This window comes from Struthio camelus, chromosome 2, assembly GCF_040807025.1.
Source record: "Struthio camelus isolate bStrCam1 chromosome 2, bStrCam1.hap1, whole genome shotgun sequence".
Taxonomy (NCBI): Eukaryota; Metazoa; Chordata; class Aves; order Struthioniformes; family Struthionidae; genus Struthio; species Struthio camelus.
This window is the reverse complement of record NC_090943.1, coordinates 157750459-157777890: the sequence shown is the minus strand read 5'-3', so window position 1 is coordinate 157777890 and position 27432 is coordinate 157750459. Positions and strand designations below refer to the sequence as shown.

The window sequence follows — 27432 nt, the reverse complement described above, 5'->3', positions numbered from 1 at the left end:
TTCTGTGTTTAGATGCTGCTGTGTTGGCCAAGGTCACTGAGTTTCTCCATGTGCAAGGAGGAGCACGCCACCGCCTGGGATATCACGCCTGCTGGGTCCTTGCCCTTCCTTCTCCTCCCTTTGCCTTTGGCTGTCTGCGTCGTCTCGCCTGCTGGGTTGGGAAGCGCTCCCCAAGGTTAGGCTGTTGACGCTGCTATTGCCTTCGTCCAGGCTGAATCACATCCATAATCTCTTGACAAGGCAATAGCTCCCCTCCACACTTACTGCCACTCGCTTGGCTATTCAGAGGTGTGATTTTTCCCCAGAGCTCAGCTCCCATTTAAGCACCTGCAGATAAGAGCCAAATTTCCTGAAGTGCTCATCAGACAGCTGCCTCCACTGGGACACTTAATAGTAGATTTTTCAAAAAAAGTCATGCTGAACTGTTTAGAAAGATCCAGCCATTTGTAAACCCTTGGGAGCGATGACTGTTGTTTATTTTGTGTCTGTGCCTGGTACCATGGGGCTTGGTGTTAGGCACATGTTCTGGTCGCTTTATAAAATTAACCTCTTAGTCTCCACCTTGGAGGAGCTCAGAGCAGTTTGCTTAGTGTTCTCTTTTGAAGATGAAGATGCTGAGGGAAGATGAAGGCTTCAGATTCTTGCCTTACTGTGTCCTAGTGCACAAACAGGCCGTTTGCTCAATTGGCATGATCAGGTAGAAACAAAATTCACATTTTGCTCTATATTAACAGGTGGATGCTGAAGGAAGAAGTGTTATTTTTTTAAACATATCTGAAGGTCTGCTCAGAAGGCCACCCAGGACAGAGCCTTTTATATTTTAAAGGTAGGTTAAATTTTTCTCCTGGTCGCTCCTGGGCGTTTTCCTATCACGCCAGGATAGGCAGTGATTTGAAAAGCCAGGTTGCTGAAGGAGAGACTCTCCCATTCAGCTGGCTGAATGCCAGCCAGGAAAACCTCTGGGAGCAAATGTGGCTCTGCCATCACCCAGCTGTGTGCTGTGTGCCAGTGTCCCCATCGGCAGCTGTCCTGGCTGTGCAGAGATGCGGGTGTCTGCTGAGCGCAGTGGGGAAGGGACCGTGACTCCCGTGTGACCGGACTTAGGCAACGATCTTTCAGGAACTTGCTTTAAAAAGATCTTTCAGCTAGCACCTATGACATTGGATCCGAAATCCTGGCTTGCAGGCTGAGGCTGGATTTCTTTCCCTTTCTTTGCTTTTCAGTCAAGATTTTGGTTGCTGAAAGCAGTCCTTGGTGAAAGCAGTGAGGTGAGGAGGAGGAGGAGGTCTGGAAGCACTTCAGTCATGTTTCTCTGCTTTCTGCAATGAAACAGCAAGTCTTTCTGCCCTGCAAAGTAATATTCAAGGACTAAGACGTGGCCTAAATCAGTTGTGCCCCATCTTTCAGCTGAGAGGTCACACAGCCTGATATAGAGACACTTGAGCGTCACATACCTTCCTGTAACATGATTAGATGTGTCTCCATTACATGACAAAAATATGGGTCCCCTTGATCACACGATGGGGAAGGCTGTTGCAGCCTTCAGGCACAGTAGGCAGGGAGTTGGCTACAGTCAAAATGAGCTGTTCAGCCCAATTGTACCTGGCTCATCGTGGTTGATTTACTTTGGACTGTCCAGGTTTTTCTTCTGCTGGGCATAGTGTTACAGGACATGGGGCAGGGATATGATGCAGCAGGTCCACATTCCCTTGTTGGGTCTTTTAATGTGCTGTCACAAGAATTTGGCCAAACTACTTTTTGATTTCTGGGTGTCAGTTTCTGTGCCAGTAACAAAGGAATGATGCCGCCAGCTTCCTCTGCAAAGCGCTCCAAGACGGAGGTTAGAAAGCACTAATGAAGAGCCGGCTATAATTACATCCAAATTTAGAGAGAAAAAGCGCTCTTGTTCCCTTGGACTTAATGTAATAAATAAATACATGGAGGAGCCCTGGCTTTATTGCCAGTTTCATCTGATTAGATGGAACTTAATTTCCGACTTTTTTCCTGCTGGTGGCTGTATTATAAAGACACCCCACAGAAGCAGCTTGACCTCTGGGTGCCTCATAATTTTCCCGGGTATGAATTTACTCTCTTACAGGATTAGTTTCCTCAGCATGCCTTTGTGGGGCTGGAGCTTTAAATCAGGCAGACCCAAGCAGCTGTAGCCCTGACACGGTCATTTTACAGCTAGCTGCTGCTTGTCGCCTCTCCTTCTTTCCCAGCTGGTAAGTACTGTTTTACCTTTCTTATTGCTTTGGAGATGACATTATCTTACACTGGAGAATTTTGCTGCCGTACAGTTGCTCTGGATAATGTTTGTGTACAGATGATGTTTATGAAAGCCAGGGGGCAATTTACTTACTGCATTGGGCACTGTTGCAACACGTAAAATCATCATACACAAATACCATTGACTAAACTGCTCCCTTTCTTCTCATATTTCATTATCAGAACAGGTTACCCAGGGATGGGAGGGAATCTCCATTGCCCGGAGTCTCTAAATCAGAGCTGGCTCTCTTTCTAAGGAGTATGCTTTCACCAAACTGCATGGTGTTGAGCTGGACGTGGGGATCACCAGGGAAAACTGAAGCACTCCCTTATGCAGGTGGACAGATGAGATGGCTGTAATGATCCTGCTGGCCTTAAAGCCTGCAAAACTACTGTTGCTACTCTTCTTGTACCAACACAGAAATAAGAAAACTGATTGATAAAATGTATCTCTCTTCCTTCCTGAAATCTCTCTGAAGTTCAGGACTGTGATATGCATTGCGCACATTGATCTATTCCAGAAGTGCTAGATCCAGACTGCATGGAAAACTGAATTACTTTCCCCGCCTGGGCCCCTTAACCTGCTACTGTCTGTGGAAACCTGAGTAAAGACTGCCCAGATCTATGATGATCAATGGAAAAGGGCTCTCTGCTAGCCAGGAAGGAAGAGGTGTGCAGAGCTGAAGCCCTTACCGGAGATTCTCTGCTCTCCTGGTTGCAGCTGCCACTTGTGGCCAGAAGAAGGGAATCACGGAGCCTCTGCAATGACATCTCACTTTGCAACAGTTTCTCCTGATGCTTTGCTAGGCCTATCCTGGGGCTTGTCTACACCAGCAACCAGCTGTGACTCACCTGGGCTGATCACCCTCATTTGCCTATCTGGTGGCCAGGGGGAGAGTGCACTCTAGGAATGCAGGGTTGGCACCAGAGGTGAATAAGTGAATGCTTAAATTTTGCCTGGCACTGCATGCGGGATGCCATAAGGCTCGTTAGACTTTAGGGCTTGTGGTGTGGCTCTGAAGACCTAGAGTAGAAATGAAAAGTATCTTTCAGCTATTTAGCATACAAATATGCTACAACTATTGTGAGGGGTGCTTTGTTTTAGTTCAGCCTGCACTGTAACTGAGGCCCTAAAATGTGCCTGCATTTAATGAGAGGTTGCTTTATCAGTTATTGATCCATGCAAAGAGCAGATTTACACCATTTTTTTAGTGTTATGCAAAGAACAAGTAGAAAGTTATAATTTATGGCTAGGCATTCTTATTTCTTGTTCTCTGACATTAGCAAGTCATTCGCTCTCCTTTGGTGTCGCCAAATTCTTCAAGGAAGGGGATTCCTTATTGGCACCTACCACAGTGAAACTCTGACCTCCTTGGTCCCAGTGATGGATATACGTCTTATCTCAGCTATAAAGTTTCTTAACCTCTAGACTGTGATGAGCAGGCTGTGTAAGGACTGAGAAAAACAGGTTTCTGCTGAATTGGAATTTAATTTGAGCTCATAGTGCTTCCAGACAGCTGCTGCATGCTGGCTATCCCGCTGCCCGTGCAGCACAGGCTGGAGGCGGCAGCCGTAGTCTGCCCATGCTTGCTGCAAGCCTGCCTGCCCGGGGCCACAGCCAGGAGAAGCTGGTCCCTTGTCCCGTTGTTCCTGGCTTCCCTCCCAGCTGGTAGGTGCAAGAGAGGCTTGTGCTCCTGCTGGAGACAGCCACCATGAGATGGACTGTCTCAAGCCCTAGCAGGAACCATCTCTCCATAGGGCTAAGCAGAGAACTATTCAGATCCTTTCCTGTGTGCCGCTTCACTCCAGGCTCTCTCAAATGCCTCTGTTTTCACTAGTTTCAAAAATAGAGGCCAGTAGCAGCAAAACAGCATCTCCCACCACAGCAGAAAAATTCTGCTCTGGTGGCTGCTAAAGGCTCTGCAAGCATCAGCCCCTTGAGTTGTAGAAAGTTCCCAGGATATGAGAAGCAATATTATCACAGTTTTACATAGGGGAGAGGAGGCATTTGCTTGATCCACATACAAAGCCTACACATGCCTGGGAACCGAAGCTGTATGTCTTTAATGTCAAAACTATATCCCACTCATAAGATCAGCTCCATCATATTTTTGGGTCTGCCAGTATTTTCCAGTGTTGTGTCTATGCAGGATGTTAGCAGCTATATACCATTTACACTAAATGCTAAATAATCATCAGGCCCTTTGAGTTTACTATTTATCTTGGAGATTGTTCACCTTCTGCATGAGACAATAGTCTTAGGGAGAAATTTCTTTTATTGGATGAATTAATGTACCTGGAAGAAAATAGACACTTTTGCAAGCATTCAAGCCCTCTATCTGGTCTGAAACAGAAGCAACAAACTTCCAGCTGAGTTCAGGCTGAGAAAGATTGCTCCGAGGCCATAGCGTGATATCTCTTTTCTTCAGCATCGCTCTGCCCTAAGCAGCCCTGCTAATCTCTCACCCAGGTCATGCTGCTGCCTGTGGCCAGCCTGGCTATTTGCGTGGCCATAAGATAGATCAGAGAGCTGGTTCAGCTGAAGAATAACCATCTTCTTCCATGGCATCGGCTGTGTTCCCGGCTGGCGCGGCATACGGTTGCAGGCACGCTTGTACCAGTGGAGCGCAGGTGTGTGGGAGGTCATAACGGGCAGCAGGGGAGCCGGGGCTGGAGCGGGAGGGAATTAATTCAGTTTAAACAGTGCTGCTGCTGAATGGAAAACCGTGATCAGACTGCAGTTACAGTAGCTGGTTAGGAGGTAACAAGTGGCGGACTGTCCTAGGTTGTTCCCAGGCTTGCTGTCCTTCTACAATCAATAGGAACTTTGAAAGCTAACAATTAGTTAACTATAACATCACTGTCACAGGGTCTGCTTCAAGTAATCATCTCCCAAATCTTTTCATCCTCACTGTAAATCCAGCTTTTGCTGCAGTGAGGGCTGGTCAGGGCACAGCGCACAGTGATTCAGGAGTGCACTGAATCACGGGGCCCTGCAAACTGCAATCCAGTAATTCTTACTTTTGATATCTGATGTTTGGCTGCAACGACTAGCAAGAAATAGCAGCTCTTTCAGCCTCAACACTGTGAAATCTGAGTTTACCGCATTTTCTCCTCTTTCCATGTAGAAAGAGTTTTAGTACCCAAGTCCTCCTTAGAGAAGCATTGAGAACAAGAATTCAGCGTAAGTGCTTAATTTTGTCCACATGGACCATAGTACGAATATGAAAACGTGGGTTCCTTTCTGAAAAGTAGAGCTGGTTTAAATTTCACATGAAATTTTCTTTCATTAATTTTTTTTTCTTCAGAAGGAACACAAATTTCAACAGTAATTTTTTTGTTAAACCTCCACTGGGGAAAAATGGGAAATATCAAGCTCAGAAAGGTCTGCTGAAATGACACTAGCTGAAAAATCACCCACATGGGCCATGGCATGGTGGTTACAACACCGGTACTCTCAGGTTTGGTCTGCTCCTTGCTGAATGCTGGGAGGATCAACTGATTTTCTGTAGCTGTCTCGGTTCGTCACATCTATGTTGTTACGTCAGCCAACTACTAATTTTCCTTTAGGAGAATAGGAAGCAATAACCTCATATTTAGCAATTTCAAATGCCTAGTTTGCATATCCCATATTTCAGCTGCTTCCTTTTGCTGCTCCAAATGCAATGTCCTCCATTGAAATGTGCTGATCTGTGGTTTCAAACAGGATGATTTGTGTTGGACAATCAGCCCCTTTTCAGCTAGTGATGAAGGCACTTCCCAAGTGATATTGGGCTAAGAATGCGTAACTCTTAGGGTGACTGCCTGTATCTTATGCATTTGGTCCTCTGCCTACACGATGCCAAGTTTTTTAATATCCTTGACTATCTACCTCTGCAGTCCTAACTACCAGACCACATGTGTATTGCAGTAATTTTCCACCTCTGCTGCTGTAGACTAGCAACAGTGAAGAAAATGCAAAGCTTTCGGCAATAATCCTGAAAGTTTAGAGGAAGGAATGTCATGATAACAAATAGTTCTATTAGCTCTATACTAAACTTAACCTTGAAATTAATAATATTAACCTCCCCCATTTATAGCACAAATTTCAGCTCCAAAGCACAGAACAAATATTGATATATTTCTTCTTTCAGCACCTATCCTGCAAAATGTGTAGTTATCCCTATTTTACTACTGGGAGAAAGAATATACAGGAAAGAGGCCAGAGAGGCTACGGGTCTTGGTCAAGGCTACAGCGGTCCTATAGCGGATCTATGGTGAGTGTCCATCTTTCTTTGCTTTTCTCTTTTAATCTGCCCTCAGCTGAAGCAGGTGAAGTTTCTTTCCGTAAGAATTTATGTGAGTTTGAATGGCTGTGTCTAGTCTTCCCTATGAACTATTTCAAGCCTGTTTCTCTTGGAGCTTCGCATTAGCGGGGGGCTCACAAACTCTGCCCCTCCTCTCCAACACTGAACATTTAAATGTCTTTTGTTCTTTAAGGAATTCTAAGGAGTTCACAGCAAAAGTGACCTGCAAACCCCACTGAAATCAATTAGGGGAGTTCTACTGACTTAGAGAGCATTTTGTCAGGCCCGCTAGACAGAGAGGGTGGTGTATAGCAGGATTAGGAAGTTATGATCTGGGGAATCTCAAACAAACCTCTCCTGTTAGAAGATATGTCATAGGGTTTTTTGACTAGATGCAGCACTTGGGCTCTCATTTGTTTGGGCTCTTTTGAAGGACAGCCAGGCTGCAGGGTAACATGGCAGGGGGGTTTTGTTTGTTTGCTTACTTTTAAACTGTGGAAGGAAGCCGAACTGTTCTGACCCTGCCAAGGGCTGAACACATGTTGCTGAGATAATTCTGCAGTATTGATTGGGTGCTTGGAAGTGTTAGTCCATCTCCTGCTAGCACAGAAACATTACCTCCCTGGTCTTTGGGTCTTCATCCAAAACCTCACTCTGCTCTAAGACTGCTAATGTTTTCTGCCTAACTTTACTTGGCCACTGTCTTATGTCTGCAAAGACATAAGACAGTGGCCTATTATTGTATCTAGGGCATATATGTATGTCTGGGTGAGTCCTTTGTTCTCAGCTCATCTGGAAAAATCATCAGCCCTGGTAATATCAACAGAAATAGCTCCTCACTACTTCCAAGCAATCCTTCTCCCTTTCCATTGCCTACGCAAAGAAAGGAAGAAAGGTCAAATACTTTTTACTCTTGGTGACCTGGCTGTCATTTACATTTACCCAGTGCTTTACACCACATCATCTTGAAGCCCTTCGTGTCACCATAGTAAGCAATTTTTTTCTTGGCTGTACAGATGAGGAGAATGGGGATGACAGGGATAACCCCTGGCAGTAGTGGGGCCAGCCAGCTAACCGTGGCTCCTTTCACAGCTGTAGAGCATTTGGGAAGGCCAAAGGACCACCGACTGCAGGTGATCCGTTGGCCTCTGCAACAGCTGCGCTGCCACACTCTGTGGACAGGGGTGGACTCCATCAATGTGTCCCCTCTAAAACCTTGTCCAACCCTTTCACTACACGTCGCCCCATGACACCCTGCACTCCCGCAGTCTCTTTGCTCATGATTTCAGAAAGGTGGTGGACTATGCCTTTAGGCAGCAAGTCAAGCCTGGGTTTGTAAAACATGCTGTGTTCGTTGACATCTCTTGTGTCATGTTATGTAGCAGGAAACCCATTCTCACTGCTGGGAGTGCCTGCCCAGTAAACAATGCATGTGGTTAGTCAGGGTCTCATTTTACTTCATCTACTCCTCTGTCACAAACAATATTCCCTTCATATTTATAGTGTTTTACTGGTGCTAACATTCATATCTCCTCAGAAGAAGAGCTGTCTTTATCAATGTACTGTACTAACATTCCTGTACCCAATCCTTCAAAAATATTGACTTTTTGAATAAAGTGAAAGAGGTCCAGAACTGCGTGAATCAATGATCTAGGCGTATTTACTAAAATTCTCTTGGGCAAGAGCTGACACATCTAAAGATTCACTTAAAAATCTCTCACTGTACAAGGCACATTATGATCTTATTGAATAAAAATGAGTCTATCCAGGAAAACAGTACAGTTCTGTTAAGTAGTTTCAGATCCTATGGGACAAAGGTGTTCTACAAACATGAGATGATGGTTATTATGACTGAAGCAGATAAGATCATGTAGTGTGAATAGCTCACTAAATAGTTAGATGTATTGAAAAAAGGCAGAGAAGTAACAATCACAATGCACGCCCTCTAATCTCAACCTGCAAGAGGAAATACCTGTGCTGACTTGATATTGCATTGACAATGAACAATCTTTTAGTAGACACTAACTTGCTGAAGACATGTACAGTGCACCTGATACACCGTAATTAAAACTGAGGCCTTAATGGTGTAGGACTGCAGCATCCACCATTTCAGAGAATCCTGGTCAGTGATGGTCAGCACATGCAAGGTGCCCTGCACAGGTTTTCCATTTTCTGAAAGTACCCAAGAAGTACCCTATCAGTAGGACTCTGGGCCCATTTGATGTGGGAGCTTTGAAGAGAAGAGAAAGCTGGAAACACCCTGAGGAGCCACTGTAACATAAGGGTGAGGAAGAAAGAGGAAAATGCTGGTGTCAGTGCAGAGAATCAGGGCTGTTCAGTTCCTTGTCATGGGAGGAGGAAGATTCCCCAGCAAGGGGCCACAGCTGGCAGAGTGGAGATGGCCCTATTCTGCTGGTGTCCTTGTGACTGGATGGATCGCAGTGGCATATTGGCAGCTGTGGAGCTTTTAGAGCATTTCAGGTTTTCAGACAGAGCAGGCTGTGCAAAACTTTTCCGCAGCGGAGACCAGAAAACGTTTTTCCTCTCCTTTCCGTTCTGCTTTCGTGCAGGCTGAGCTGCTGGGTCATGAACGTGTGGAGCGAGATGCCTGGGTCCACAGCATCCCACATTCTAAACACAATGGTGTGCGCAGGCTCACGTGAAGGTATTTGACTGTCAGGGCAGCATGTGTAGCTTAAACAGCCATTTTCCACCTCCTTTGCCCTGTGTACAGTGTACTTGCCCTATGAGCTCCCAGCCAGATGAGGCCACTGGATTAGCATGCATGAATAAACACAAAGGCATGTACTCCTTAAAAACAATGCAGTTCTCTCCTCACTGAAGCAGGAAAATTCAGCTGAATCTGTTGGAGTTCCCTCTGGTTTGTGCAGGTAGAGTTGAGACTCAGTCTCTATCATCTTTTCGTCCTGTAAAACCTACACACTGCAATTTACTGTACTCCTGACTCAAAAGTAATATCTGCTATGCAAATTTTTGGCAGAAGGAGACCATTCTGGATCCAAGGTCAGCACAAATTTACACTGAATTTGTTATACTGCAGTTGGCTTAGAAATGCTTTTGAATGCTACGGTTGTTTTTATAGTTTTTATTTCTTTATCTTATGCAGAGCTGGTCTTATACCTAGAAAGACATTTTGATGTTTTAATGGAAATCTCTAGTCGCTCAGCAAAGAGAATTGGAAAGAAATAGGCTTGCTGAAAGCAAGCTCTGTCTCTTACTATTGCTCTCCCATAATCTGCAAACAAACCAAGAGTAGCTGGCTGCATGCACAACTGGAATTTTTGCATATGTACAGTTGGTAGGTGCAAATGAAAAGCAGTGATTTAGCCGCTCCACTATATTAATGGCTGCCAGTCACATGGCCCTGAGCAGCTGTGAGTCATTGTGTCAGGCAGGATCTGTCAGGGCAAATAATGTGAGTGATGCTGGCTGACATGTTGTGTCACCCAAGGAATCTGGAAACTGAACAATGTGATAAAATTTCTTCTTTTTTTATTAGTATCTCTTTTAAACAGCTCCTCCTGACAGTCATGCCTCCTGAGCAATTTCTCTCTCTTTCTGTTTTAGAGCAAGGAGTTTCCTTCCTATCAAAATGAAAAGTTTCAGCAACATCCCAATGAAAATTTCAAAAAAAAAAAAACCCAAAAGCCCTCCCTGGAAAACATTCAGTTTAAATGTATTCTGTATTTGCTGCCAGAAAACTCTTACACTGGAATTTTTTTACCAGCTGTATGTAAAACTTAGCTGAGCAAAGAGTTTCTTTGGATTGAGGACCTGCGTATCAGACTACGTAAGAAAAATGACTTCCCGATCACACTTTTATGCAATGACTTTATGGAGTGTGACGGCACCCTAGCATTCTATCTTTAGCCAGGATCATTAAGAGCTATTGGATATTGAATTAACAAAATGCCAGCAGAATTCTAAGAGTAGAAGGGTGTAAATCAATAGTAGCTTGAAATAAAGAGAGCATTGTCTAACAGCTAGATGGCGAAAATCAGAGCTCACGTGCTTGTACGCTTCACTCAGCTTGAGATACTGATTCACACGGCGACCTTGGGCAGTCCTTTGGCCTCCTTGTGTTTGATTCAGTTTCTCTGCATAATTGAGAAGCAGCAAGACTTTACCAAAACCATATTAGTGCATCAAAATCTTGTAAATTTGGGGAAACTGGTTTCCAGAAATGTTTCTTATTTCTACAGTGGTCCTAAGCAATGGCTCCTTTGGAGTGTTATTCAGTTTCTAAAGTGAGAGTGGACTGTGAAAGAAGGAAACTATCAAGGAATAATATTGCAGTAGAGGAGCATGTAAGTGCCAGTAATGGTGACTACAGGCTGCCATACTGAGGCAGCATTCCTGTCCTGAGAGGGTGTCTCCTTGACCAGGTGCAGCCATGTAGAGTTATATTAGCTCCACTTGGTCTGGAGTCCGTTTAACAAGCCAGCCATTTATTGCCCTTATTCTTTGTATGAACCCCTGAGGGACAAGACATACTAACGCAGGTCCAGACACAAGCCAATTGGACTGAACTTGCTTGCCCTGCCTGCACAAGTGTTCTCAGAATAACAGATGAATTTATAGATGCTTCAGAGAAGTAACATCCCCTCTTGATATCATCTTACCAGGATGTTTCCTGCGGCAAGTTATAACTGGACGACCACTGGAACAGCGCGAATGCAGAACAGGACATTTTAACTGGAAAGCAACCCAGCAGGCCGGGGGAAAGAAATTCAGATGTCATATTGCTGGTTCTGGCTACAGTACATAGACATTATGAAAAGACAGCACCAGGAGACCTTAAGGTATGTGGCTCTAAGAGTTGGATTTAAGTTTATATTGTATGGTTTAAGTTTGTGTTCCTGGTTTATGAAAAGATTCTTCAACACTATTGTATTATAGGCTCCAGATCCCTTGCTCAATTGACAATAATTTATTCATTTATTTCTCAGCTTCTTTTTAACCAAGAATTATGTTACAGCTGATATGAGACAGCTGTTCAGGGAAGGCTTGGCACCAGACATGACATTTTCAATAAGAAGATAAGATAGATGTTTTCAGTCTGTAGCATCTAAAGGAGTTGTAACAGTTCAGTCACCTGAAGCATCTTTTGAGAAAGAAATGAGGGACCCGGCTGCTATTTCTGGATCTGACTCACTTCTCTGAATGTTGAAGGTGGCACTTAGTGAAATACATTACATTGGATAATGGAGTCCTCACCCTTAAACTCTCCAAAGTGCTCTCACGCTCCGACGCAGAGCAGGCAATGTAAGCCTTCATTTTCACACCGTAAAAACACAGCTCTAGTGGCTGCCGTACAGGCCTCACAGTATGTCTTTATTACAGAAAACACAAAAAAGATCATTATATCTTAGGGCCTCCAGGGCATCGCATGGAGTCCAAAGGAAATATGGGGCCAAGCTGACATGTAGCTGGTGCATAAGGTAGACCTGCCTGGTCTGCTCCACAGGGTGGCTACAACAAGCAGTGTGGCCCACCGGGCCAGGAAGCCAGGGGTCATGAGGAGGCTGCGTGTAGCAGGCTGATACACGTCAAATGTCCTACCTGCCCCGTTACCTCTGTGGACAGCCTCTTTGGAGGTGCTTAGAGCACACTGCCCTTGTCCGACAGACGGGATCCTCCTGCAGGATCACGTTACTGCGGGAGGCGAACCTGAATTTGAGGAGGGCTGCCAGGCCATCCTTTCCTTGCCATAGCCACTGATTTTTCCCTTACTTGACTAGACAGAAAGGTATTTCCTCAGTCTTCCAGTATTTTGGAGAAATGCGTCCAATAAGATCTTTCAGATAAAAAAGTAAGGCCTTGAAGGAGGAACTTTGCCCAAACTGTTTCACGTGAAGAGAGATCACAGACAATGATATAGAAGAAAAAGGAAGAAAAGGTTTGAAAACCTATATTTAAATGGAACCAGTAATAGCGAGGATAGTGCCTTCACACAGTAGGGCAGCATACTCAAACCCTACAGCTTCTTGATTCTCATATCTTATAGCAAACAAGAGCTATTCAACAGCAACGCAAGCAAAGCGCCTTTAGTGGTTAAAGAAGTCAAACTAGCTTGCAGGTAGTTAGAGAGCATGAGTGAATAGCTTATACAAGCACTTTTCTATCCTGTAACACTTGGCTGTGGTGCTACGTCTGGTCACAACAGTTGTGTATGAAAACAAGGCTCTGAAATATTTTATTACAGTCCAGTTTCACTGTTCTCCTGAGAGTACCTTCAGGACAGTGAACAAAAAGAACTTACCACCTTGGGGTTAATACAGATTTTACAGCTGGATGATGGTTTCAGGTTAAATTAATCTAGTCGACTGTATGACTTTGAGAAGTGCTAAGAGGAGGGAGCACTGAAATGGAAACTATGACAGCACTGAAAGCAGGGAATGGGTATTAAACATGGAAGTGTAGGAGAACACTATAGAGAAGACATGGTTTGCACTTCAATTTTGTAAAGATTTTACCACATAGTGTTTTACCACCTTTATATATGAATGGGAATTTGACTGTAGAAAAGGGCTGTGTGTGTCTCTCTGCTGGAATCTTATCCCAGGCAGCGCCTTGCATGGCCAAGACCGTGTTGACACTTTCTCTTTGGTCAAATCAGACCTCATCAAGTTATTTCATACCATTTTTAATTTTTAAGATTAGATTTAAAATTAGATTAAAAATTGCTTTTTTTTTAATTGGAAGGAAAAAAAAATCAGCTTATTTCCATGCCTACACTCTCCTTTTTCTTCCTCTTGGCAGTAAGGCAGGTGTAAGTGCGCAGTAAGTGCACTTATTTGGAGAGGACCCCATCTGATTTCTTTTTACTTATTCATCTCTTTAAAAGACAGAAAGTCCTCTTCGTGCTACACAAAGTCAAATTTAGACTGCATTTTCTTTCTTTGATTTAAGAAAGAGCGTCCACTCTCCCTCCCAACATCCTTTTTTTTTATCCTTCTTTATTTTATTATTTCAAAAGAGAGGCTTTACTAAATAAAAGAACATGGGGTTTTTTGGATCCAATCTGCAATTCAAAATATGCTTTTTTCCCTCGATATAGAGATTTTCCTTTTTATTTTTTCAGTGTTTGAAAACAAAGTACAAAACAGGCCCAGCTTCATTATATGGTTTCTTTTTCTTTTTGAAAGTCTGCCCATGCTGATCTTGTCTCTAATTCAATGCCGTGCAACTCTTTCAGATTGACGATTCCTTATTCAAAATAAAAAATATTCTCTGCACATTTAAATTTACTCTAAATGTAAGAATAAAATATGTATCTATGATACTAATGGCAATCTCATGTAGCGGGTCTGAGTGAGTGTTTTGAGAGACTGGCAGTGAATACTTGACCTCAAAGGTAGGATTTGCAGGTAAAGGGAGAGTGAGATTTTCATTCACTTAGATTATAATTAAACTCTCAGCATATTACAGTTCCATTTTTCCTTCCTGCGTGCTCCAACTTCCCCTCCTGAACCGACTTCTTTGCCCTTTTGGGGGGTTACAACCCAAAAGCTAAGAGGCACCATTTCAGCTTGCTTATTCTTTCCTGCTAATTGCTGTTTCTGCTACATCATTTTCGATATGAGGTGACCCAAGTTAACGTCATTTTCAAGCCACTTTTCTTTCCTATTCAACTTTTTGCTCTTTGTATCTTACCTCTAACCGGAAACTTTTCAGAGCACATTTATAGTATTTCTCATAGTTGGCCATTTTGGTTACTTTTCTGCAATATAGCCTATTGGTAGGTCACTGCAAAGCTGAGTTTGATTCCCCTGCGTGCTTATGACTAACTCTGTGACTTTGTGGATGATATTTAACTCTTCTCTCTTCTTATTTGCTCCAGCTGTACAGTGGGGATAGTGATTCTCTTCCACCTTGAAAACGATGAATGTGAAGCACTCTGGAAGGATTCAGCATGATTATTCTCCTCTGCCTTTTATTTCATTCGTCTGTGGTTTTACTACTTTTAGCTAAATATCTTAAAGCCTGAATTAGGAAGCATTAAAATGTATCATTTCTGACTCTCCTTAATTCAGGTTTTCCATTAATTTCACTGCTTGTTACCTCAGCCGTATCCTCGATTTCTTTTCCTCCCTTTGAGCCTGCAAATTTACCTTATCTCTGTCTCTGTAAAACTTTATATATATGCCTTGGCCTTGACTGGTCTAATATTCAGCTGTTTTGCTCTGATTTTGTCAACATTGTTCTGTGTATTTGTTTTACAGAAAATACTAGTTTCTCCTATTCTGCACAAGCAGAAAACATAAAGAAATAATCTGTACCTGCAAAGGGATATAGTAGAAATAGGGGGAAAAAAAAGACACAAACCAGGAGGTGAAAAATATGCATAGAAAATTGAAAGATTTGAGACTGAACCCTGGCTGCTTCACCTCAGCCCTGCAACCACTGACCCAGTGATTATGAATCCTTGGGGCTAGCCCCCGAGAATTATCATATGGACGTTTTTGCTATGTATACAAATACCCACCCACAGACAAACCTAGCCATCTAGTCATAATAGTTCCCATTTGTATTCACCAATCAAAGCAGATATTTATCTTTATTTCTTTGCTTTCTTACTTCTCTGCTCATCTGTTTCCAGTTTTCTCTTGTCCAAAATTTCTCCATCAATGGTGAAAGAGCTTTCTTCTATGGCAGTCCCTCTGTAACTCTACTTTGTCCAGACTTCATTTCAATCCTTTGCTCTTTACTTAATTTGTGAGCAGAGAAGCAAAGTTTCTCCCTTTCTTGTTATTTAATTCTGCAATTAGATTGCTCCAGTTTGGAGGGCACTTTAAGTTGTGGATTTCATGGGAGGTGGTATACAAAATAAATGTCTATTGACTTGGCAAGGCTGAAGATGTTTCATTGATTCCAGTGTTCTCTGCATTATTCTCTGTCTGTTCCATGCTCAATATCCCCTAGCATTTCATTCATTTTTTTTTCATTGCTGCTGCACATTGAATAGATGTCTTCATTGAGCTAACCACAATGATGCCTTTATCTTATTCCTTGGAGGTTAGAACTAATTCAGAACCCATTAATGTTTACAAGTAGTTTAAAACCATTTCCCTCAAACCACATGTTTAGGCTGAGTTTCATCTGGTATTCTGCTGTCCAATTACCTAGTTTGGTTATGTCCATCTGGAGCTTCCTACAACCTCCTGTCTTGGCTACATTGACTGATTTTTGTTTCATCAGTATGTTTTATCACTTCCCTTTTCTTTTCTGCAGGTTAATGAATGTGTATTTTTTATTACACTTTTGTGATGAGTTGCAGTGTGATATATTACTGTTTCCTTGGAAGGGAAACGAGACAGCTGTCTTTGGAGAATGACCCTACTCCTAGGTTATGATCTTTGGACAATGCTATTTGCTGATGTCCTGGGAGTGGGATTACTGACTTCTTTGTATTGCATTTTGAGTTGTAATTATTTATGAGCATAAGAACATACCTTTTTTATTATCTGTGTTTATCTGAAGACCTAACAGCCCCTTATTACTGTGAATTTGGCCTGACAAAATCCCCGCAATAGAGGAATAAAGCTTTTCTCTCCCATTTTCTAGGTAGGAATCAAAATAACTGGAAAAAGAAGATAATGATGATTCTGCCAGGAAAAAAGATCTACCTAGCCCAGAGCCCCTGTCCCTCACAGGAACAGGGCCGGCAAATAGTGACACTTCCAGGACATTTTTGCAGCCTTAGAACTTGATTGTCTCAGGAATTTCCTGAGGGGCAGGATGGGTGTATTTGCATTTACTAGGCGTCCGTGGCAAACAGATAATTAATTTAGGATAAAAAAACCTCTGGGCAAAATGGTAGACGTTTTTCTGACAGATTCCAGCTGCAGTGGCTGCTCCTGCTGGTGAATTCCCTGGGTAGCTGCACTGGGTGGTTTCTCCAGAGGTAGGAGGATTGCTTTCGAACAGGTCCAGGCCTGGACCACAGGTCTCTGCTGGAGAGAACGTGATTGTGGACAAACCTTCAACCCACAGCTACCATCACTATGCCCTCTGACCCAGGAAAGCTGCCCTTGCTTTCCTCCTTTCAGGTACTTCCGTGGCTAGGATTGTTGGCTGGCCCTTCTTTTACGCTAGACAGGCAGAAAATATCACACCTTTAACCAATGTCCTGGCAAAAGCTTTCCCTGAGGCTTCTCCAAATCTACACAGCCAGTTAGGTACAGTGCTTCCGGAAGCAACTTTTCTGTCTATTTATGCTCTCTACCCTTAAAAATGTCTTTTTTTTTTTCTTTCTCTTGCTAGCTAAGCCACAAATCTCTGTTCTTAATCTAGCCTTTAATTGGTATTGCCGATATTTCCCTTGTCAAACACTCTCATGTAGTTTATTCTTTAGCTTACCCAAGTTTCCGAAGTCCAATGGGAACTTCCATTTCTCTCTCCTCAGCTGGGTCCTCTTTGAACCCCCTAGATCATGGGATTTTAGGATAGTTTACATTTGAATGGACATCAAGAGGTCTCTGGTCCAACCTACTGTGCAAAGCAGGGGTGGCTGTGACATCAGCCCAAGTTGCTCAGGGCTGTATCCAGCGGGGGCTTGAAAAACCTCCCAGGACGGAGACTGCACAACCTCTCTTAGCAACCTATTTCAGTGCCTTACTGTCCTCCTGGGGAAAAAGTTTCTGCTTATACCCACTTTGAACCTCATCTGTTCCTATTTAAGCCCATTGTTTCGCATCTACCCACCAGGCACCACAGTCAAGAACCTGGCTCTGTCTTCTTAATAAACTCCTCACAGGTCCTCGCAGGCTGTTAGCAGGTCCACCTGAAGCTGTCTGTTCTCCAGGCTGAACCATCCCAGCTCCCTCAGTCCCTCCTCACAGGGCAAGCGCTTCAGTCCAGACCATCTAGGTGGCCCTCAGCTGACCTTGCTCCAATTTTTCAACGTCTTACTTGTATTGGGGGGCTCAAAATAGGATGCAGTGTCTAGTTGTGGTCCAATAAATGCTGAGTAAAGGAGGATAACCCATTCCTTCCCTTAATCTCCTGGCTGTGCTTCTGCTAACACCGCTATTAGCCTTTGCTGCCAGGGCACACTCCTGACTCACGTGCAGCTTACTGTCTGCCAGAACTCACCAGAACCTTTTGGTAAAGCTAGTCAATCCCCAGCTTGCACCACTGCAAGGGGTTCTGCCTTCCCAGCTGCAGGAGTTTGCATTTGCCCTTGCTGAATTTTGTGAAGTTATTGTAGCTCATTCCTCCAGCCTGCATAAGTCCCTCTGAATGGTAGCCCTGCCCACAAGTGTATTGACAGTCCCCCCCCCCCCCCCCCCATTTTGGTGTTGTATACAAACTTCATCAGTCCTCCTCCAGCTATCTGATAAAGATGAAACAGGACCGACCCCTGTAGTACTTCAGTTGTTATTGACCTCCAGGCCGAGTACCACTCGTTAACCACTACCCTCTGAGCTAAAGCATCCAACCAGTTTTTATGCATCTGGTTGTCCACCTATCCAGAATATAATGTCCTAACTCAGACACCAGAATGTTCCAGGAGACAGTGTCGAAAGTTTTGCTATAGTTGAGGTAAATGACATCTTTTGCTCACCCCTTGTTCCCATATCCAGACATTTTATCGTAAAAAGTAATCCACTGGGTCAGGTATGATTTACCATTGGTAAATCTAAGCTGATACAATTAAAGGGGCTCCTTGTTGTGCTCTTCCTAGTGAGCGGGATGGGACCTGTTTAGCCTCAGGGTCTCAGCAATGTTCTCAGCATCCAGTTTCTTTATCAGTTTTTATTCTTTGACTTTGAGTTCTTTTTTGCTTTTCATTTTTCTCACTCAGGAAAATGCATTTCTCTCTTTGGCAGCAGTTCATCCTCCTCCCTCAAGGACAGTGAAGCAAAAAGTTCATTTAATTTTTCTGTAATGCCTATCTCTTCTGGCTTCTAGTTTCTGCTCTTCTATCTCTGGGAGACCCTAATGATTCCTTTGCTGCCCTTTTCTTCTTTATAGAACGAGAAAAAAAGTTCCATTGTTTATCTTAAGTTCTTGTGTGATCTTCATTTCATCCTTTGCTAAGCTTTTCCTGCTTTTTGGTATTTTTTTGTTTTGTTTTGGTTTGGTTTTTTTTTTTTGTTAAAGCCATCACCTTGTGCTGCAAGCTTTCTCTGTCTTCCTTAGTACTGTACCTGCTGTTTTTTATGGCTTATTCTTATCTTTGATTACATTTTCTTAAATCTGAATTTGCTGAACTTCATCTAATAGGAGAACAAAAACATTTGAGTTGTTATTATTTTTGGCATCACTCTCAATGTTTTTCCTTTCCAAGTTATTTTATAATATTGCTACTCCCTAAAATGATGACTACTGGAAGTCTGATAGCCATATTAGGAAACCTGCAAATACACAAGACTCCATTTTCTTTTTAATTCTGTTCCTCTGTCCTGTTTGGGGAATATAGGAGAAATAGTGAACCAGAAGTCCTTGGATATGTCTACCATGCCGGCTACACCAATCACTTCCCTGCTGTGCAGCATTGCTATTTGTTTTATATGCATACGACATTGCAGTTACCAAAAGGTATGGGTACTGTCAGGGGCAACGTCTGCTCGGTGTCTTTCTCACACTGTGGTGGCACCCATAGAAGTCAATGGGCATACCTGATGTCTCTTGCCCCAACCTACAGCTGACTCCACCTGGGTATACCTGTTGGTCAACAGTTTTCTGCTTAGTGACTGGACAGTGATTGGAGGAAACAGCTAGCCATCAAATCCCACGTGAGTGGAGCAAGTGGCACCTATGCATCAAAGAACATTCAAGAACATGCCAGAATCATCTTGAACCTGCCAGAGCCACCAGGTAATATTATGACCACACTTCTGATTTGATCACAGCTATAAATAACCACCAGGGGCTTCTGAACCTGGAGTTTGCCTCATTGGATGCAGCTGGTCTGCTAAAGTGACAAACTCCCCTCAGATCGGGACACCACCCCGGGAAATTCCCGCTGGGATTTAAATCCCTCTCCGCATGGTTGCGTGAGTGTTTGGTGCACCTATTGGATGGTTGTTGTCCAATCCATGAAAGCAAAGCTCCTTCGTTAAAGGGGACTGTGATGGTCCAAACCACAGAAGTGAGAGCTTCCTTGCTCTTTACTGCTTTTCCCTTTTGAAAGTAGCTTCTTACCCTTCTTTTGTCTGTTATTTTGTTTCTGTTTCTTTCCCTGGGCCATAACATATGAATATATGTAAATAGCTTATATATGTAAATACTTTGATAAATATGTTTACTAGTTAATTACTTTATTTGTTATCAAACCCATTCATTGATAGTAGGAACGCCTATACTGATATCTGAATCTGTTATCTGTAACAGTTCAGTAAGCTATCTAATGATACCTTTAAACTGGTTTGGTACTTAGTCCTTTTATGATATGCACAAAAACTCTTTGAGGAAGATAGCACTGTTTGATCCATTTCACAGGCAAGGAAGTGAGGAAGCGAAGGCTAAGTAGAAGACAGAATCATGGAACTGTCCCAGCTAGCTCCTTTTAGGGTTGCACGGTATCCCTAAATCAACTGATTTCCTCACATTTAAAAAAAAAACAATAACAACAAAAAACCCCCCTTAGATAATATACAGTGTTTGCCAGAACAGAATAACTTACACAACAAAGGCCAAATGCCACTCCTTAACAGTAGACGCCCAGAAGAGTCAGGTCGCATTTTTGAAAGGGTGGGAGTAGATTTGCAAAAATCTTATTTTCCTGAGGTTTGCATGGGATTTACAAGCGCAAAACAGATAGAATGAACTTTCCAGAGAAGAAACAATCACAGACAAATTTGCTCCTTTTTAAAAAAATGAATATCTGCTATGCTTTTCACTTCTTTAGTACTTGCACTTAGTTGTTTAGGAACAGATTCATATGACATTTATTTCACACAGGACTTTCATTCTTAAAAGTTGTAGCTACAGTGTGGGAGACTACTCCTTTGCCACAGTGTAGCAGGTGTGTCCCTCTGAGAATCTCAAAACACTTGATAAATCCCCCTGTAATTAATTCATAGAGTATTCTACAGAATATCTGTGGACTGGTAGGTGATTTTTAAATAAAAGATCAGGAGAATTGGGCACAGAGAATATTAGAAAGAGAAAAGCACTAGCCATAATCGATCACAATCTGTTGCCTCTCCTGGTCTAATCAGAAATCCATCCTTCTCATTAATATCTAGTTTCTTCCTTCTCTTTCAGGAGCCTCTTTTTGCTTTTTCGGTTTGGTTTTTGCTAGGGAGGAAGAGTGATTAAAAAGCCAGACACAGTAGATTTTAAGTAGTCTCAACTGTTATATTTTTTGTAAATGCATGCATGCATATAATATACATATGTGCATACGTATACGTATGCACATATGTATATTATATGCATGTATACATATTTACAGAGATATGGTTTTCTAAAAGTAGGTTGATGAAGTTAGCTTCAGCTCCACAACCCTATAACCAATTACTTGATCTGTTATCTGGACATGCTAAGCATCAGTAGCTCTTTTCCTAACTGCCTGGAAGAGATCATTGCCTCAAAGAAGTGCTTCCTTACCCAGATTGCCCATCCTAAGTAGGCAAGAAAATCTGAGGATTCAAGAAACTGCTGGAAGTGCCCCTTGTAACCTCATTCCAAAACTGGAGATGGCATTTAGCCATACTGGCAGCCCCTAGATCTGGTCTGTGTTTAGGGATTCCTCATACATGACTTTGTCCTTTCATAAAGCAAGGTATGAACAATCCCCAGCAGAGAACAAGTATTTCCCTCTCCAGCTCCTTCCCACCCATAAAGATCACAGAATAAACGATCAGTGAAGGACATTGTTTGAGGCTCTAACAGTGAAGATTTCTGTCTGTGGCTCTACAGACAGCTGTGAGAACATGCCCAAGCCTGGTGTTTCTTAGGCCTGCTGCTACCTCATTGCGCAGTGCCTGCAGAATAATTATGTGACCCCAAGAGGTGACACAACAACTGTATAGGCACTCATGTCCTTGCAGAGGCTGCAGGAAGGTGCATCCTGGCATTGTCTATGTGGATGGCGAGCGCAGTCTCAAGGGGCGGCTTCTTTGGCAGTGGGTAGGAGGTAGGACAGACATCCTGTTGCTTGTCCCAGCTGCAGCTGGTGCAGACTGAGCCTAGATGATTTTGTGTTGAAGGCACCCAGCATGAATGGCTGTTGTCTTTGAACATTTTAGCTTCCAAACTCGTGCCCATAGGAAGTTTTTGAGAGCAGCCCATCTGCTTCCTACCTGGCCTCTGCATTAAGTACTGCGGATGGGTGTTTGGTGGACTTCCGGGAGTTTTCTCGTTCCACCCAGATGACACTGGGCACAGGTGTCTTTTGCACATATCTAGCATACACAGTAGCAGATTAAGAACAAAACTCAGAACTTACCTTTACCCTTCCACTATAAATGACATCTCAGTTGCCTTCAGCCAAAAATCTTTGGATGACCGGCTGGGCTCCCATGTTGCATCATGAGCATCTGCTGTAATGGTTATTCCATCTTGTACATCTTTACCTTATAAACCTTAACTCCTTTTATATAAAAGATCTCTGTGGCTACTTACTCTGTCAAAATTGTTGTCATTTCTGAAGCAGGAAAAAGGTGAACAGAGAGCTTATAATGACTCACTTCAGTCTCCCGTGTGAAGCAGAAATCCCAAGTGCTCATGATGTTGAGGCGTACTTGCTGCCTGTGGGGAAAGAAAAATAAAACATGTTTTGTTATTCATGGATTCAAAATAAACATGTTGCTCACCAACACAATAGAAAAATCAAGTCAGACAACTCTTTTGAAATTGGTTAGTGACCTTTCTTGCCTGTCAAAAATTAGTGAAGACATTTTAAAACAAATAAAAAGACTTATCAAACATATTATAAGTTGACAATTGATATGAGAATGAGAAGGACAGTTTTTGTCACGAGGATGAATTTCTTGGCCTGGTAATAAATGAGAAGTAAAGGGAATTTAGCCCATCCAATACGATGCGTGTACGTACAGTGAGATGACAGGGAATGATGCACTTGTTCCCACTAGTCACATTGGTTGCTTCCTGCAGGAGATGTGTATGTATACTGGCTACAACACTTCTATTCCTCTTAGCCTATGCTCTATTCAAGAAATTGTATGTGTCTTTTTGGTTTACATAAAAATATTTTATTGTAACAAAAATACAGACCCACCATGTAGCCAGTGATTCCCTCTATGAAATTTTAGATCATTAGTTACAATATTACAGAGCTTCAGGCACTGTTTTGCAGTGACGGTCTAGCTAGCTATGTTCCCCATTGCAGTTAAAACATGCTTAAAAAATGTAATATCTGGGAGAAACAAAGCAGTCTTTCACATCTGTTCGGAAAATTTGCCAACACAGCTACTGTATCTTCTCATCTGTTCTCAGCTTCCATTATTGATTATAATGGGGAAAATGTATTCGATTGAAATTACTCACACTAGGTGACTGTCATTTTGTAAGGGAAGGTCACAGAATAGATGAAAATTAGTTTTACATTATTTTTATTGGTAATTTTGAGCCAGACTCTTGACTGGTGTAAACTGGCAGAGATCAAGGATGATAAACAAATTTACTCCTGCTGAGCTGCTCTGGAGTACGAGACTTGTAATAAGAAGCATGACACTTTCAAGTAAATTGATACAAAATTTACTGATGATCAGATTTATTCAGATTCTTTAAGAGTTTAATTTTTTTTTCCAAAATCAAATGGGTTTCTTGGAAGAAATCCTACCCTTGCTGAAGTCAATGGAACAAAAGTAATCCTGCAGTCTTCATTAGATCGAATGCAGAATTAGTGCCTCAATACTTTGCTAATGAAAATGGTGGGAACAGAGGGAGAACAGTTAAATGACAAAGCTACAGTCCTTCAAATCAGAAAGTAATTTTGTTACACTTAGTATTTGTGCTTGCCTAACATGTAGGTATGCTAATCGTAATTATACTAAATATTTGATGCCCACAGAATATAAAGGTGGAGGGGGGTTAAAGTAGTTTCAAGAGCCAAGGGCTTACATTTCGGTAGTATGTCTTAAAAAAACAGGCAAGAGCAAAGAATCACACATATTTATGACGTGGTGTTTTTAAAAGAAGGCTGGACAAGTGGCCAAAGAGATGGAGGGTCAGTTAAAAATGCTGCAGGCTAGTGATGAAACTTAATCCAAGTGTGACTGCTGAATGCCTGGAGACGTGGATGAAAGGCGAAAAGCAGTGGAAAGATAATCAGTAGTCAAGTCTGTCTGTGTTTAACTCCAGTGCATGAAGCCATTGCGAGGTCTGGTGCACCACTTAAGCTATGTGAGTGCTCATATAAACACTATTACACAGTCTTCTTGTAATGGGATGAATTTTACCCTTTTGAAAGAGCTAATGCTCTTAGAAAAATGCAGTTTTTGTTAATATATACTAGATTGATTTTCAGAGCCTTGCTGTGGACAGTTTGTTGAGACGGCCTTGCAGATCGACTTGCCCATAACTCTCTGCACAGGATGTCACATAACATCTGCATTCTGGGGAGCTGCGGTTATTCCGCTGAGAAGTACTGTAGCTGGTGATATCTGTGAGTTAAATAAACCTCTACCTTATTTTCGCACTGCTGTTTAAAAATTTGGAACAAACATCTCTCTTCAAATAATAACAGAAAAGCTGATCAGCCTGTGCCTTGGAGGCATGAGTTCCTGAGGTCAGTAGGGAAAGCAGTGAAATATTGAAAAAAAATGAAAATGTTGGAGGTTTGTGGTTATCTTTGAAAAATAATTCAGCTTGCGTTTCATTCCAAAGGGGCTCCGGGACCTGGAAAATGTTCTTGATCCACCAGATGTGATATTGCAGAGTTAATGCCCTTTAAAAAAAGAAATGTTTTCATATGATTCCTAATTATATTCTTTTGTAATGAATGGAGACAATTTCAGATGATTTGTGGCAGAGAGAGACAGAAATGATGAAAAATCAAATGGGAACAATGTATGTTGATGACTTTCCTTGAGTCTCTGTAGGGTGATTATTATTGCATTCTACTAGACATAGTGAGGAAAGTATATTGGTGAATAGGTAAAAGGCTGTTCTGCATATCTTTCTCATTTCCCTAAGAATACAAAGATTATTCTTTATTTAAATCCCTTCTTTCTGAAGTAGACCCATTAGCAAGTCAAGAACCCAGCTATCGTGACAGACATCCTCAGTGCTGTCACACTGATGCTTTCTCTCCTCCTCTGTCAAGGACTGCAGAGAGCTGGTGGCATCCAGCATTGGCTCCTCTCCCACATGTCCTCCCTGTAGGATGCAGGACTCATCCATATCATCATTATTTTGTGGAGTCAGTTTTCCATCTTTCCTTCCAGGATATCAGAGGACAAACCTCAATAATACTGAGTTATTCATGTTTAACTTAAATTAATTCTTGCCGCACTAGATTTAACTTGTTCAATCTGTGGCAGTGAGGGACCAGCCTGCAGGTAGAGCAGGCAACGAACACAGGAGGTAGCACAGTCCGTCAGCTCTGAAGGTAAATGTGAAACAGTGTCCTATCCCTTTTCATTTTAAAGGAAGGTGTTAGAGCCCCACCACTGATAAAGGTAACCTCTTTTGCTTTAGGCATACTCTTTATGCAAATTAATACAGATCCATGCTAGTGAGGAAGTAAGACTCTAACTATCCCTGTCAAAACTGTAGTAATCTTCAATTACATCACCTGTAGCAAAGCAGTGTCTTTATTCAGATCCATTTTTTTTCCGTTTCTTACCTTCCGCGGTGCCCTGAGGCATCACGTTCCACAGCATAATTACATGGCGAGTAGAAAGTTCCTCTTGTATTTGAGCTGGAACCGTGTTTAATTTCATCACTAGTCCCTTCTTACCACCTTTGTTCCTGCCTTCATCTTGTGCCTTGGGACAGGAAGAGTGGGAATGCCCCTTCTGCCTTTTCTAAGTGCTTTGTTTCACGGCCCGGGCATGCTCCGGCTCTAGCAGTCCCCCTTTGGCTGACACCCACTGTGGGGCTCAGCAGCTGCTGTCTGGGCTGCTCTGGTAGCCCTGCTGCACAAGTGGGATGTTCTGAGAGAGATGCAGAGCAAGGATCTGGAAGACAGAAACCACCGCAGCCTTTCTAAGCTAATCCATTCCTGTTCATGGTCTGGGGCCTTAAGGTAAATAACTCCAATCAATGCAATTTCTTATCCTATGAGAATGTTTCTAATACTTTTATTGTGGCTATTGACCTGCCTTCCTGCTCCGAACCCCTGTAGCTCTGCAATACTCCTTCTGAGGTAAGGGGACTAGTAATTCATACTGTATTTACTTGACAGCCTTTGTGAAGTCACGGCGAAGGGAGACAAGGATGGTGAGGCATGATTTCCCATTCCCTTGCTGTGAACCCAGCGAATTTTGTCTCTTCCACCTGAGTGGATGGGGGTCATGTAGTAGGCACAGGTTGAAAATGTCCTGGAGATGTAGCGGTCAGAATTTTAGCATCTGACTTTGTTTGAGGAGCCTGAATCACAGAACAAGCTTAACAATCAGGTCTGGGTGAATATTTTGTCAATGCAATATTTTTAGAATAATAAAAGAGACCACTAATTTATTTAAAATACATTCTCATTTCATAAATATTTCCATAAAAGCTTTGGGAAGCTTAATTATATGGCAATTCTTCACCCCATTGTGGAGTAGCAGAATCGTAACCAGCTTCAATTTCCTTTCTCAGCAGCTCTGTGATTTCTGATCATAGCTCTAATTGCTCTGAAGCAGAACCTGCTCTCCTTTAAATGATTTTTAAATGATTCAGGAACCATATTTATCTGGAGGAATTGTTTCACTGATCTTCACAAAAAAAAACATGAGGGGAGAAGCATCACTCGTTTTGCAAACGGCAGTTCTCAAACCTATTGTATTCCTTTCGTAATATGTGCACTTTGTATAAAACATCATTGGGTCATTTTTAATTTTTCTCCCAAGTAAACCATGCTAATTAGAGCTTGATTAGATGAGTAGTTAGTGAGAGGTACAGATCCCTGCATAGCCTGAAAGAGCCATTAGAAAGGATTTAAGCAACTGAAGCTCATGGGAACATACAGCTTAAACCGTGTAAGAATGAGACTGGATATCCAATCAATGTTTAAGCTTATTTCATGACCCTTTATTCTCAGTGATTTTCACTTACTGCTCAGCTAACCAAGATCCTGTGATGCGACCCTTTCTATTTCAATATGTCTTTTTTTGAAAAGGTTGATTGGGGAATTCTTTTTAAAGCTGAAAATCATTCGAACTATTCCACCTCACAATTTCTTTGTTGAACTACAAACAGAATTATAGATGAATACAGGAATCTGGAGTCTGAATATTCCATATGAACAACAGGCGAGACTTGACTCTCAGCTACACTAGTGGAAATCAGGAGTCATTTTTTTTTTTAAATAAGTGTAGTTACTTTAGTTTTCAGTTGGTATAATTCTTAAGAAAATTATTTTGAGGAAAGAAGCTCTTATAGAGCCAAGATTGGTAAATATATACATTGCTATTCTTTCTATCAATTTACACTCCCATTTTCCGTGGAGTAACCCTTTGTTGGTGGAATTTAGGGATTCAAATATACTTTCGGTAGCTCCACAAGGAGAAAGCAAACAATGTAATGAAGACTCCCTCTAATTTCCTTTAATCACATGCTGAGTTACTACCAGCATGACCCTGAGAGAAGTATTACTACCTGAATACATCGCTTTGACGAGCAATAAATTCTTCTTTCACGACAGGTTTATTCCTTTGTTGAGGAATTGCATCAGAGCCATTTCATTGTATACAGAGAAGGTGTAACTGGGCTACAGCAGGCTTATTCCTTT

At 42.3% G+C, this 27432-nt stretch overlaps 1 long non-coding RNA gene across 1 annotated transcript; it reads left to right on the top strand.

The window, feature by feature from the left end:
- Positions 1-12: 12 nt before the first annotated feature.
- On the top strand, positions 13-19842 carry LOC104150073 (uncharacterized). The gene is made up of 9 exons (XR_011139304.1): positions 13-175; positions 735-826; positions 1224-1268; positions 2099-2225; positions 2452-3198; positions 4739-4899; positions 6402-6524; positions 11201-11377; positions 19003-19842. It is a non-coding gene; the product is annotated as an uncharacterized lncRNA (long non-coding RNA).
- The last annotated feature ends 7590 nt before the right edge of the window (positions 19843-27432 follow it).